Source organism: Sapajus apella, unplaced genomic scaffold (assembly GCF_009761245.1).
Source record: "Sapajus apella isolate SASKATOON/1434 unplaced genomic scaffold, GSC_monkey_1.0 scaffold118, whole genome shotgun sequence".
NCBI classification, from domain to species: domain Eukaryota; kingdom Metazoa; phylum Chordata; class Mammalia; order Primates; family Cebidae; genus Sapajus; species Sapajus apella.
In genome coordinates, this window is record NW_022437058.1 from 2,540,024 (window position 1) to 2,554,027 (window position 14,004).

The 14,004-nt window shown below is 39.7% G+C and overlaps 1 protein-coding gene across 5 annotated transcripts in view; it reads left to right on the forward strand.

The window, feature by feature from the left end:
- Positions 1–13,462: 13,462 nt before the first annotated feature.
- The window catches only part of SYK (spleen associated tyrosine kinase), an 80,429-nt gene continuing 79,887 nt past the window's right edge, over positions 13,463–14,004 (forward strand). For 4 of the 5 annotated variants that reach the window (XM_032260448.1, XM_032260451.1, XM_032260449.1 and 1 more), the window contains exon 1: positions 13,463–13,598. The gene's annotated coding sequence lies outside the window, so the exon portion shown is untranslated. The remainder of the gene's footprint in view (positions 13,599–14,004) is intronic. The other variant, XM_032260442.1, reaches the window with a different exon arrangement.

Here is a 14,004-nt window from a genome sequence, read left to right on the forward strand (position 1 = left end):
AGGTGGGAGGATCACCTGAGGTCAGGAGTTCGAGACTACCCTGGCCAACGTGGTGAAACCCTGTCTCTACTAAAAATACAAAAAAATTAGCTGGGCATGGTGGTGGGCACCTGTAATCCCAGCTACTCAAGAGGTTGAGGTAGGAGAATCGCTTGAACCCAAGAGGCAGAGGTTGCAATGAGCAAGATCACAGCATTGTACTCCAGCTGCCTGGGCAATAAGAGCAAAACTCCATCTCAAAAAAAGAAAGAAAAGATGCTGGTTGATCTGTACCAGTATATACCTTTGTCAAGTTTCCTAATATCTCAGGTAAAGAAAGTCTCCTTCAGCCACCTGGAAAGAAGAGCAAGTCATCCAAAAGAGGGCAAAGGACCGGCTCTTCTCACATTCCTCCAAAACAACATTCAATGCCAAAGGGTCAAGGGAGGAACATCTACTGAGTCTAGGACAAAGGGAAGTAGGATGGAGAAACAATGTGCCCACCTTGATGTCACTGCAATACAACAGCAACAGAATAACATCCTGAAACTGGAGAGCATTGATAGATGCAGTAAGTGAGATCACTTCTCAACAGAGTCCATTCAACTAATCAATAGAGAAATTAGGAATGAGATGTGGTGGTAGAAAGGTCTGGAGGTGAATGAGGCATCCTTTAAATGGAGAACTAAGAAGAAATCACTGAGGATTTATGGTTGCAATAGATCATGCAAAATTTTTAAATTTAACCCTGTAAAACTCATATAGCTAGCAAAACTTGAGAGATGAGCTGAGCGAGAGGTAATTGGCTCATGTATCAGAGCAGAGTTACTGATACTGTCTGTTAAAACTTATGGTTTAGAATAAATCACTAAAACTGCTTGTTATTTTCATTTATCTTTTCCTTTAAGCATAGTGGGATCATGTCAGAAATGATACATTTATAGCAAATAATCATTTCTATAAAATCAGCGATTCTTTAGATCCCATTTCAGAGCTTCTTATTCTGTTAAGTTTAAGTAGAATTAAATGTCATATTTAATGCTCATAATAAATGTATTACATTTAGAATGATGCCCATTTTTATATCTGTTGTCCTGTGTACATATAGAAAGAGAATTTTATAATGGTCACCTAATGTTAATGATGATTATGTCTGGAATTTGGGATGTTTCTATTTCCTTTGTACTTTCATTCATTGAAGGGATTGCCTATTAGGAATACCTGCCACTGCTACCAAAAACAAAAATCTATTTTTTAAGTTAAACACTATTTTTAGAGCAGTTTTAGATCCACAGAAAAGATGACAGGTGGGGCAGAGGTTTCCCATGTATCCACTGACCCCACACATGCACAGCCTTCCCCATGATCAACATGCCCCACCAGAGGGCTACATTTTGTTACAATTGATGAACCTACTGTGACACATTATAATCACCCAAAGCCCATAGTTTACATTGAGCTCCCCTCTTGGTATTGTATATTGTATGGCGTTTAACAAATGTATAATGATGTGTGTCCACCCTTGTAATATCATGCAGAGTACTTTCACAGCCCTAAAAAACTTCTGTACTCCTTCTATTCATCTTGCCCTCCCCACCAACCCATGGCAGCCACTGATCTTTTTACTGTCCAGATAGATTTGCTCTTTCCAAAATATCACCTGGTGAAATTACACAGTATGTAGCCTTTTCAGAGGGCTTTTTTCACTTAGTAATACGCATTTAGGTTTCATCCATTTCTTTTCATAACTTGCCAGTAGTGCATTTCATTTTAGTGTGGAATAATTTGCTATTACACTGATGTACCACAGGTTACATATCCATTCACTTACCAAATGACATCTTTTTTGTGTCTAAGTTTTGGTGATAAATTTAGTAAATAAAGCTGGTGTAAATATTTGTGCGCAGGTTTTTGTGTGAACATAAGGTTTCAACGGGAAACAATGTGCCCACCTTGATGTCACTGCAATACAACAACAGAATAACACCCTGAAACTGGAGAGCATTGACAGATGCAGCATGTGGGATCTCTGCTTGACAGAGTCCATCCAGTATTATATTGGTATTTGGGTAAATACCAAGAAGCACAATTACTGGATTATGTAGTAAGAGGATGTTTAGTTTTGTAAGAAATTGCCAAACTGTCCTCCACAGTGGCTGTAGCATCTTGCATTCATAGCAGTAATGAATGAGAATTTCTATTGTTCCACATTCTCACTAGTGTTCCGTGCAGTAAGTGTTCTGGATTTTTGTCATCCTGATAGCTCACTGTTTTCATTTGCATTTCCCTGATGATACATGATGTGAAACATCTTTTCATATACTTATTTGCCATCTGTATATCTTCTTTGGTGAGCTGTCTCTTAAGGTGTTTGGCCCATTTTTTGATCAGATTGTTTATCTTATTTTTGAATTATAAGAGCTCTTCATGTATTTTGGATAACAAGCCTTTAACAGATGTGTTTTCTCCAACATTTTCTCCCAGCTCTTAATTCTTTTGACATTGCCTTTCAATAGTTGCTATTTTTAAAACGATGCTTAGGTCCAAAGAAAAGCAAACTGGTCAATAGAAAAAGATTAGAATTCAAAATAGGTACAATATATGATGAAGCACTACAATCAATGTATGAGAAAACTGGCACTTCCATTTAGTGGGAAAAATGATTGTTTATTAAAATTGGGATAATCATGTGTATCCACCTGGAAGAAAACCAAGTTAGTTACATATGTCATGCTATATACAAAGTTAAAATAAATCCCAAAGGAAAAATCTAGGTATAAAAAAAGTTAAAGAATATAAACAGAATAAAATATAAGAGACTGAAAGGGCAAGACATTTTAAAAATGGTTTATTTTTATTGGCAAGGTTAAGTTTAAGTGCTGAAGTTTATTTTATTTTAAATTTTTTCAGCTTTATTGAAACGTAGTAGACAGATAAAAGTTTTATATGTTTACAGAATACAATGTGATGTTTTGATATATACACATTGTAAAGTGATTACCATAATCAAGCTACTTAACATATCCATTACCTCAAATAGTTATCGTGCGTGTGTGTGTGTTTTGAGAACACTTAAGATCTATTCTCTTAGCAATTTTCATATAGGCATTTTTAAAAAGATATATGAAAAACAGAGAGATTGTAAAATTATAGTTAATTGCATAAAACCCAAAGCTTGTATATGTCATACAATAGCATAACAAAGCCAAAAATCAGGGAAATGCAGAATGCATCTACAAGCGTGATAAGAGATTGTACCTTTCACATGAAGAAGCTCCTATAAATGGATAAGGAATCAATTAGCCACCAAGTAGGAAAATGAGCATAGGTTATAAACAAGCAATTTATAAAAGGACTGAAAATGTTCAAAAATGCATGAAAAGATACTCAGTCTCCCTATGGGTTGAGAAATGCAAACAGAAAATGGAGATATTCCCATTCATCCATCATATCACAAAAACTCTCAGTTCTTGAAATGTGTGAAGAGGTGAGACTTCTCATAGGGAAAGTGCAAATTGTTACAGCTTGCTTACAAACAAAAAATTACATTTAAAAATTTAAAAGGTGCATAACATTTGGCTCAGCAATACCATTTTTAAAATAGTATACTATAAAAATAACAGTGAAAGCCCATAAGACTATACCACAAAGACAAAGCCCCAACAGCCAAATATAACAGTTCCAGAAAGGCAAAATGGAAATGTGAAAGGAAGGAAATCATCAACAAAACAATTGAAGAAAACTTCTCATAAATAAAATGCGTATTTTTTGATTTGTAACTAAAAAATAATTCAATATTTTACAATAAGCTTGCATCGTGCTGATAATAAAGAATAATTTGGTCCTGTAGCCCTCATATCATTATCATATATCATTAATTTCAAAACACTGTGGACAAATAGAAGATCTAACTACCGTCAAAGTAGAAATAAGAGATTTAAAAAATCAGAATTGTTTGGATTTGTCAAGTGTGACACTTGAAGCAAGAAGATAATAGAATAATGACTTAAAAATTGTGAAAAACAAAACTTCTAAACTAGAATACTATATAATCCAAGCCATCGATCAACTTGAAGTTTGATATTTTAGATATAAATGGTCTTAAAAATATCTACTTTCATTTCTCAAAGAACTACTGGGGGCAGGGATTGTGTCACCAAAATGAAGGAGTAAACTAAGGAAGAGAAAGACACGCATACAAGAAACGCAGACTTCAAGAATTGGAAAATGTGAAAGGAAGTGCAGAGAAGGAAAGGAAAAAAAATCCCCCCTGAGAAACTGTAAGTACAAGTTGACCAAAATTGTGCACCAATTTACAGCCCAAATTTATATCACATAGATGGTCCAAAAATCATAAATGAAGAATTTACCTTAAATTTTCCAAAGACTAGTTATACCCTGGACATCTGAAAGAAGCAAAGGCAAATTCTCTTCAAACACCTTCCTCCTAGCCTGAACTAATCCCCACAAATACTTTTTCAAGGACAATTAACGGCTCGTAGTCAGATATAACTGCTTTGGCTGTGGTTTGTTCGGCCCCGCCAAGTCTCATGTTGAAATTTGAACCCCAGTGTTGGAGGTGAGGCCTGGTGGGAGGTGTCTGGGTCCTGGGGGGTGTCTTGCCCTGGGAATGAGAATTGTTGCTGTAATGGTTTTCTCGAGAGCTGGTTGCTAAAAAGACCTTGGCACTTCCCTCCTCTCTCTCTTCCTCCCTCTCTGGCCATGTTATCTCTGTATACATGGGCTCCCCTTTGCCTTCTGTCATGTATGGAAGCTGCCTGAAGCCTTCCCCAGAAGCAGATGCTGGTGCCATACTTCTTGTATAGTCTGCAGACCAGGAGCCAAACAAACCGCTTTTCTTTATAAATTACCCAGCCTCAAAGATTCTTTCATAGCAGCACAAACTGACAATTACCAAGTGCACAAAGAAACAACACCCTAAGCAAGAACCAGTAGAAACATTTAGACGACGTAAATAGGCATGAAGAGACTTCACATGTTGAAATTAACATAGCAGAATAAGAAAACAAATATATGCACTTTTTTTTTGTTTTGAGACGGAGTCTTTCTGTTGCCTAGGCTAGAGTGCAGTGGCGTGATGCCCACACCACAACCTCTGCCTCCTGGTTTCAAGCCATTCTCCTGCCTCAGCCTCCAGGGTAGCTAGGATTACAGATGCACACCACCACACCTGGTTAATTTTTTGTATTTTTAGTAGAGATGGGGTTTCACCATGTTCGCCAGGCTGGTCTTGAACTCCTGACCTCATGATCCAACCGCCTCAGACTACCAAAGTGCTGGGATTATGGGCCTGAGTCACCATGACCAGCCTTTAGGCCTTTTTATACACTAGTCCCCCAGTGCCCATCTCCAACAACATTGCCAACTCTGAAAACCACCTGTAGACATTCTGCAGCCTCCATCTCAGGAACAATGGCTATTTTGTCAGCTAATTGAAGCAAAATGAAGTCCAATGATAAGCAAATATAACCATAATAGAAATCTTCCATTTAGTTTTGTTAAAGCAACCTAAGTATGACCTGAAAAGGACTCCATATTCGATATTTGAGTCTTTGTGAATAAACTGTAACCTAGCTTAATAGGCAGACAAGATTGGAAACCAATTTAGGAGTTTGTGCCTATAACAAGAGCTGAGTTCTGGCCAATTCCAGTGGCCATACTTCAACCACTCATACACTGCTGAGTGTTCAAACTGTTCAAATAAGGCAAATGCCAACGTGTAACCAATCCAGCTGTTTCTCTACCTCACCTTTGATTTCTATACGTCACTTCCCTTTTTTTGTCTATAAATTTGTTCTGACCATGAGACATCCCTGAAGTCTCTGAATCTGCTGTGATTCTGGGCGCTGCCCAATTCATTAATCATTCATTGCTCAATTATACTGCGTTAAATTTGATTAGGCTGAGGTTTTTCTTTTAATAGATGGTGTCAGAAATGGGGCCCAAAGTAGAGCTTCTAACAACCCCTAGGAGAAGTAAGTGAACAAGCAAGGTACCTACAGGACCTGCTTGTGTCCTTTGATCTCTCACAGCAGCTGGGATTGTGGTAATTAATTCTCTCTCAAATTTTGGATTACCATAGATTTGTGTTTTGAGCTCTCCAGGTTTCTTCAAGCAAATTTCTGTTCCAAACTGGGTTTGGAAATCATGACAGAAACTGGACTGGATCTAGGATAGGATTTGATCTGGTAATTAACTGGCTTGGATTCAGTTAGAGGCCTCTTACATCTGACTGGGTCAAAAAGAAACAGGTAGTAAATGGTAATATTGCAAGGGTTGTAAAATTCGGCTTTTGGAAATTCGCAGGGATTTTTGTGTTCTACCCCCTTTGTTTCATTTTTCTTGCATGCTTAGGTAGGAAAAATTGCTGGCTAAAGTAATCAAGGAAACCTGAGAGCAAAGTCAATATTTTAGGTAAAAATGGAATACTTAATTTCTGGAAAACTGAGTTCCTTCCAGCTTATACATTAGACCCAGAAAGCAGCAAATCTTAGAGAAATGGCAAATGTTACTAAAGATAACTTATAGAGGAATGTTCCAAATGAATACCAGTGCACTAAAGTGCATTAAAAAAAAAAAAAAAAAAGATTTTCTTTAGTGTCGCAGCTTGGTCCCCAGGGCTATGGTATGGTGAACTGGGTCACTAGGGCTGCTCACTATGGAAAGGGAACCCAGAAACCTGGCATGCCAGCAAAAAGGTAAGAATTTCTTACCAGTCAGACTTCTGGCCTCTGTCTCTCTCTGTGCAAACTGTTTGAATAAATAATAAAAACCACTGCTTATCTCCTCTGTAAAGTTTTGATTAACACAAAAAAGAATTCTGAGGCTAGTCTTAAGCTTTAGTGAATCTGGTGTACTTTGTGCTATGAATTCATCTTTCTGTATCTTTCTCTCATAAAGAGGAGTAACTTAGGATAAAATGAGGGCATAGGGACACCTATGAGCCTACTGTTCAAGATGGCACAGCAAGCTGGTCAGTTATGTCTTTGGGAGGTTGGCCTTATGACCACATGGCAGTACTTTCTCTTGGTCTCCACCCAGGGAACAGGAATTTTAGGGCTGGTGTCATAATTAGCTCTAAAAATTATCTTGAGTAAAGACTATGCTCAAAATTAACTACTCTAGAATCCTGGGAAGGGCAATGGAGACTTCCTAGTGCTGTAACTCAGTAGCTAAAGTTTTGTCCTTTTATAGTGGCAGCTGGGATTTGATTCCCAGCTTAGGGAATGAGTCCTCTCTGGTTTGGTATCTACATGACCTTTACTGTTTGTTGATTCTCTTTCCCCTCACAAACCACCTTGAATTTTCCTTTCTCTGAGCACCTGGGAGGTTACCTTTGGTAAAGTTCAAAAGCCAGAAATATTGGCAGTTTGGTGTGGCTAAAGTCAAGTAATAAGAGATTTAAAAGGACTCCACCCTAAAGCCAGTAACCAATTAAGGAATCTAGAAACTGGTAAATAAAAAATATTGCAATTAATGGACCTTGTTACATCTGTGCGTGTAATCACATATGTGTTGTGTGTGTGATGTTTATATAAAAGAGCTCTAATTAACTGGCATAAAGAAAAATAAGTGCTTAAATCAAATATCTTGAAAGAAAAATAAAAACTGAAATATCTTTTAGTTCACATAACTTTAGTAATCTTTGGGAAATAAAAACAACTTTAAAGATTATTAGCAAAATATAAACATTTGGTCTAAATTATGCAGGTCAGATTTAGGTTTGCTAACTGCTTATCTGACTTTTGAAAATTGTTCAGTTTACCTATTTTGGAGCATTAAATTCTAGATAAGGCCTGGGGACATGTGGAATTAGCCATGCTCCCTAGCTATGCAAAGAAGGTTATAAAGAAACAGATTTTATAGAAGAAATAATCTTGTATAGTAAATTCTTGGCCTAAAGTAAAATAACTGGTTGTTTAAAAAGAGGGATGTTTAGGACAAGTCAGAAAGTTGACGCATGTCATATATGGTCTAAGTTATGAAAGTATTCATAAAAGGAAGTTTATGCAGTAAACGTAAAAGTTGCTAAGAGATTCCATTATCACATGTGATCGAGACTACTGAAAACATAATTTTACATGCAAGGTGTGTGAGAAAAGTTAAATGTGTTTTTGGTAAAAGATTATAAGAAGGCATGGGAATGTAAATTTTTGCCTAGTTTATCAGGTAAAAGATTGTTTTAAATTAGATAAGATAAAGCTAAAGGTTTGAACATGCTGTGGAAGGTTCATGACAAATTAATCTTACAAAAAGAAATTCTGTGGGGACATTGGAAAAGTTAAAGGGGTATTATAAAGTTTTTCTGTAAATTGAACATTAGAATAAAAGCACAATAGGTTTTTCTTAGAGCACTAATCTGCTCTTTCACAAAAATTATAAACGGTTACAAAATGTTTATGAAGCTTTCACCTTATAGTCAAACTAATTTAGATTGATAGACTTGTCTATAAGGTTTTATTAAAAATTGGGGCTGGGCATGTGGCTCATGCCTGTAATCCCAGAATTTTGGGAGGCCAAGGCGGATGGATCACTTGAGCTCAGGAGTTGAAGACCAGCTTAGCTAACATGGCAAAACCCCATCTCTACTAAAAATACAAAAATTAGCCAGGTGCGGTGGCACGCACCTGTAGTCCCACCTACTTGGGAGGCTGAGGCAGGAGAATCACTTGAACCCAAGAGGCACAGGTTGCAGTGAGCTGAGATCATATCACTGCACTCCAGCCTGGGTGACACAGCAAGACTCTGTCTCAAAAAAAAAAAATTGGGGTTGACATTAACAGAACACTAATACGGTGGTGAAATTTGGTTTTCTTTCTTGAGCAAGATTTTCCTATAATATGAAAGGATAATAACAGATTTTTTTGTTTGTATTTTGAATAAATTACTGAAAAAAGAAGTGAAAGATAAGAGACATTGTTTGGAAAGCTAAGTCTTGCCTCTATCATTCAGTAAAGATTTTGCCTTTTAAAAATTTTTGAGTCATCATTTTGACTAAATGAATGACATCGCAACCTGTAATTCTACTTCATAATATCAAGTGTTTAAAACATTTAACATATTTAACATGCTTTCCAAAGTAAAATTTCAGCTTCAAAATTGTCTTTTGTGACCTGTAACTTTGGGAGGCTGCAGAGGGTCCCTGAAACATCCAAAAGAGGTAAATAGAGCTGTTTGACATGTTCATTTACATGGGAAGCATTGTCATAATAAAGGATAATGTTTAACCTTCTTCAGATTATATTTTAGTATATGTTATCAATATGTTCCAAAATTGTGTGGGATTTCTAAACTTCTTATGTGTCTCAGTAAATGCTATCAATCATTATTATAGTTATTATTAATATGTTGTTATTGTAGACCACAGAAATGACCAAGTTTCCTTATCAATTATGTCTTTAACTATGATTATTTAAAGTCATTTCCACAGTTAATTGCATAATACTGATGCAGTTTCTGGAAACTTCACAAGCATGCAAAATCCTAGAATATGGCATCTTTTAGGAGGTTCATGAAAGGATGGAAAGGACCCTGAAAAGCACTCTTGAATACAAGTTTCTAATTACTTTAACATCATATCATGGGTGAGAATTCCCTAATTTCACAAGAATTAAACTGTGTAAGAATTCCTGAAACTTTCATAAAAAGACTGACTGGCTTATAAAACTGCTAACCCAAGTAGAACAAAAATTAATTAAATACCAAGACAATTCCATGCCAGATTTTCATGCTAAATGAGTGAATACTAAAACTGTTTAGATATACAATTTTAATGAACTCCATGGTCTAAGTTAAATTACCTATGATAACCCATCAGTTACCAGTGCTATGCACCTAATTTGGAGAAACAACTGGTATTTGAGAGGACAGAAGTCCAGTGTTAAGCATGGACTCATGGAGAACCCAGACAGCTACCTTGTCTTTCCAGAGTCCTTATTGTTATTAAACGTTCTGCAATCCATGACTCACCATGGAAAAGATAAAATAATTCAAATCAAATATATCGATGTGGTGACTTAATAAAGTTTATAACCAATGTTTGGTGTGTTACATTCATATTCCTGGGAAGACAATCAAAGCTTCAGGTATATTTGGTTACCTGATGGGCCGTTTAAACATTTTATAAAGGGATTTCTATTCAATTGTCATTTTCAGTGCATGTTTTTGGTTGTATAAAAGCTCTCCCATGCAAGGGGGCTGATGTTATAACAGTAGATTATTATGCTACAGTGTATTTTCACCTGGTAAAGAAAGCTTTTTATGGTTCACTGAGGACAATCAACCCTTTTACAATCTAGACGCCAAAGATTGGATCTTCTGAGAACATCAGAGAAAGACTGTCCTTGCCATCCACACTATAGAAAAACTTCGGGACCTTTAACTTTGGGCTCATAATCTCACAACTGAGAAAGGTCCCTCCATACTCTTGGAACTGCATACCCACTGGAACCCTTAGGGTAAAGCTAAGCAGGGAAATTTCTCCTGAGAAGAAGATGGCATCCTTGGTATGAGCAGCTTTTCCCAAGGTCATGGATCAAGGCTTCTACTATCATAAAACTCTTATCTTTGAATCATTTTTCCTTGTTTATGAATAATAGAAATAAAATAGGGTCTGTTGTGTGTACTTATGGGGTATACTTTTATTTGTGAAGATTTTTTTCAGCCAGCCTTATACATGGATAACCTTATACTTTGATAGATAAAAGATGAAGGCCCCATGCAGGTGAGAAATTTTAATGGCATATACATTGCCTAATAATCTGTCAGAAACAAAACAGTAATTCACTTCTCTTAACCCACATCATGGGTCAAAGAGAACATTGCCAGAAGGCCTTCACTCTTCTAAAAGGCATCATTTGACTGGGTGTGATGGCTCACGCCTGTAATCCCAGCATTTTGGGAGGCCAAGGCAGATGGATTACCTGAAGTCAGGAGATCGAGACAAGCTTGGCTGATACGGTGAAACCACATCTCTACTAAAAATACAGACATTAGCTGGGCATGGTGGTGTGCACCTGCAATTCCAGCTACTCAGGATGCTGAGGCAGGAAAATTGCTTGAACCAAGGAGGCAGAGTGCAATGGGTGGAGATTGCACCACTGCACTCCAGCCTGGGCAACAGAGTGAGACCCCATCTCAAAAAAAAAAAAAAGGGGGGGGGCATCATTTGTTAGGTTCTTTTTCCATGGTTTGAAGGAAAAGAGGCAATGATTAGAAATGTATCTCTCATGACAGGCCCTTAGCAGATCTATTGTAAAGGCTATGGTTACACACAGATTTTAAATTCTTTTGTGAAAGTTGTGCTAAATAGTAGAATTGGCTAAACAGAGAAGTATCTATGTGGCTACAGGCACTTGTGGTCTATGGAGAAATACATTGGGTATTATACAGATTCAGTTGTAGGGGATAAATGAAAAGACCACCTAGTTAAGTAGGTACACTCTTTATCTAGCTAATTCTTTGATTTGTTTGATTTTAGGTGATTTGGCTTATGGGGATCCTGGGTAAGGAGCATATTCCAAACTCTTGGTATTATCCTCCTGGTAGTCACAATCTCCCTGGTGCACTGCATTCTCTCAAAGGTTTTAAATGTTTGCACACAGCCATCTCTAGAATGCCAAATGGCCTTTCTTCAACTGGAATAGCAAAAGCTGAAAGAAATATGCAACTATGAGGACACCATAATCTATGAATGACATGATGATTTTCCTCAGCATATTTTGGTCAAACTTTCACCTAAGTGAGAACCTGAACAAAAAGGGGGAATTTTATTAAACAGAATTATGGGAGGCCATTGTTTTGGACTGAGCTCATGAACTAGTCCCCAACAGACCAAACCAAACCAAAATGGAGTCGTTTGTGCTAAATGTGCCCAGAACAGACCAGGTTTTGTTTTTCCCTGCAAACAGAATGTTCCAGCATAAGGAGCTACCCTCTAACTACTCCCTGTTCCCTCCTTGCAAAACCCACTATTCTACTGTTTCCCAGTGGGTTTCAAGACCATATAGATACATTTACAATGGTGATAGTGACATCAATGCTAAAGTTTTGGCCAATTTCTCTGAATTGGGAAAATGACCAAAAGAAGGGGAATTGTTAAAGCAAACTAAATACGGCCTGAGAAGGACTCCATACTTTTCTATATTTGGGTCCTTGTGGCTGAACTGTAACCTAGCTTTAATAGGCAGACAAGATTGAAAATCTAACTTAGTAGGAGTATAGGGCCTGTAACAACAGCTGAGACTTAGCCAGTCCCAGCGGCCATACTTCAAGCACTCATAAACTGCTAAGTGTTCAAACACGGCAAATGCCAACTTGTAACCAATTCAGCTGTTTCTCTAACTCACTTCTGATTTCTGTTCATATCTTCCTATTTTTTTTTGTCTATAAATTTGTTCGGATCATGAGGCATCCCTGGAGTCTCGGAATCTGCTGTGATTCTGGAAGCTGTCCCATTCCCAAATGATTCATTTCTCAAATAAACTGATTTAAATCTAATTTAGCTGAAGTTTTCTTTTAACAGGTTTAAAGAATTAATTGCAAAAATGATTTAAAATCTAATAACACTGGAAGCAGAAAAGGCTGAGGGCTCCATCAAATATAAACAGTCCCATGCCTATAATTTCTCCATGGCAATCACAATGCAGCACGTTATACATATTTTATTTTGCTTCTCGCATTTCGGCTCAGGGTGAAGCTTTTTAAAACAGACACTGCCAATCGGTTTTATCAAGAAGGTCTGGATACCGTTTTTGTGGGAACACTTTAAAGAGGAATGTCCAACAGGAAAAGGAGGATGAGTTGAGGGAAGGGTATCAGGCAGGTATGTCAACACCATTTTTAGGACTATAGGAAAGGATTATGTTTAATTTATTTGGTTGTAGACGTCAGAGCCGCCGTGGTACGAAGAAAGCAGTCTTTAGCAATAAGCCCTCAGAAGCAGCGCGCTCCATTGCCCACGAGTGCTCCGTGAAGTCTGTTGTTCACCTACGCGGCCCCTCTGAGCACTGCCCCGACCTCCTGAGTGCTCCAGCACGATGGCTTGGAGCCCATTGGCTTGGTGACCCAGATACCCCCTCCAGGGACTATGCCCTGCAGTGGAGTCTCTACCCCAGCGCTGCACAGCAAATGGAAAGGGCCGCTGAGTGTTCGTGGGTCCTGGGCAGTAAGAGAAGCCACCGCGCTGGCGGGGAGGAGGGCAACCGCTGCGGTCCGGGTCGCGGGCAGTGCCACCTTCCCTGCCTGCGAAGGGCCCTCGCCCGGCGGGAGGAGAGCGGCGCGCCGCACCTGGATTCCTCTGCCGGTGCCGCCTGGGCGGATCCCGCGGGCGGCCCAGCGCTCCAGCCCATGCCCGCCCAGCTCCGGGCGCACGGGCGCGGTCAGCAGGGCGGGCCAGGCGGCGGGGCGCGACATTGGGAGGAAGTGCGGGCCGCCTGCCCGGGCGCGTTAAGGAAGTTGCCCGAAATGAGGAAGCGCCGCGGCCCGGCGGCTGAGGCCACCCCAGCGGCAGAAGAGCGAGGAAGAGCTGGCGGCCCCCGCTGCGCCCCGGCTGAGCCCCGGCTGCGCCCAAGCGCCCGCCCTCGCCTCACCTGGCGCAGGTAGGTGTGGCCGCGTCGCCTCCCCGGTGCGAATTTTCTGGTGAGCGGAGGGGGTTTCGGGGGACGACGCGCCGCGTTCACGCCCTTTCTTGTTCTACCTTTCTCGTGTGCCCAGTCACACCGGGCAGGTGCCCGCAGGGCCTTCACCGCGGAGGGAAAAGTGCCGAAACCACGTGAATAAATATGGTGGGTTCCGCCAGCCTGGCTCCTGAACCTGCCAGCGCTCGGCATCCAGAAGCTGCGCCGGGAGAGAGGGGCCCGGGCCTGGGCGGAGGGGACAGGGGTCTGAACCTGCGGAAAGTGACCCGACCCCGGCGCGCCCAGGCCCACAGGGAGCGCGGAAAGTGCGGTCGCGGCCCCGCCCGGGGACACGGGAGGCTGGGATGAGGCACAGAGCCAGGACTTC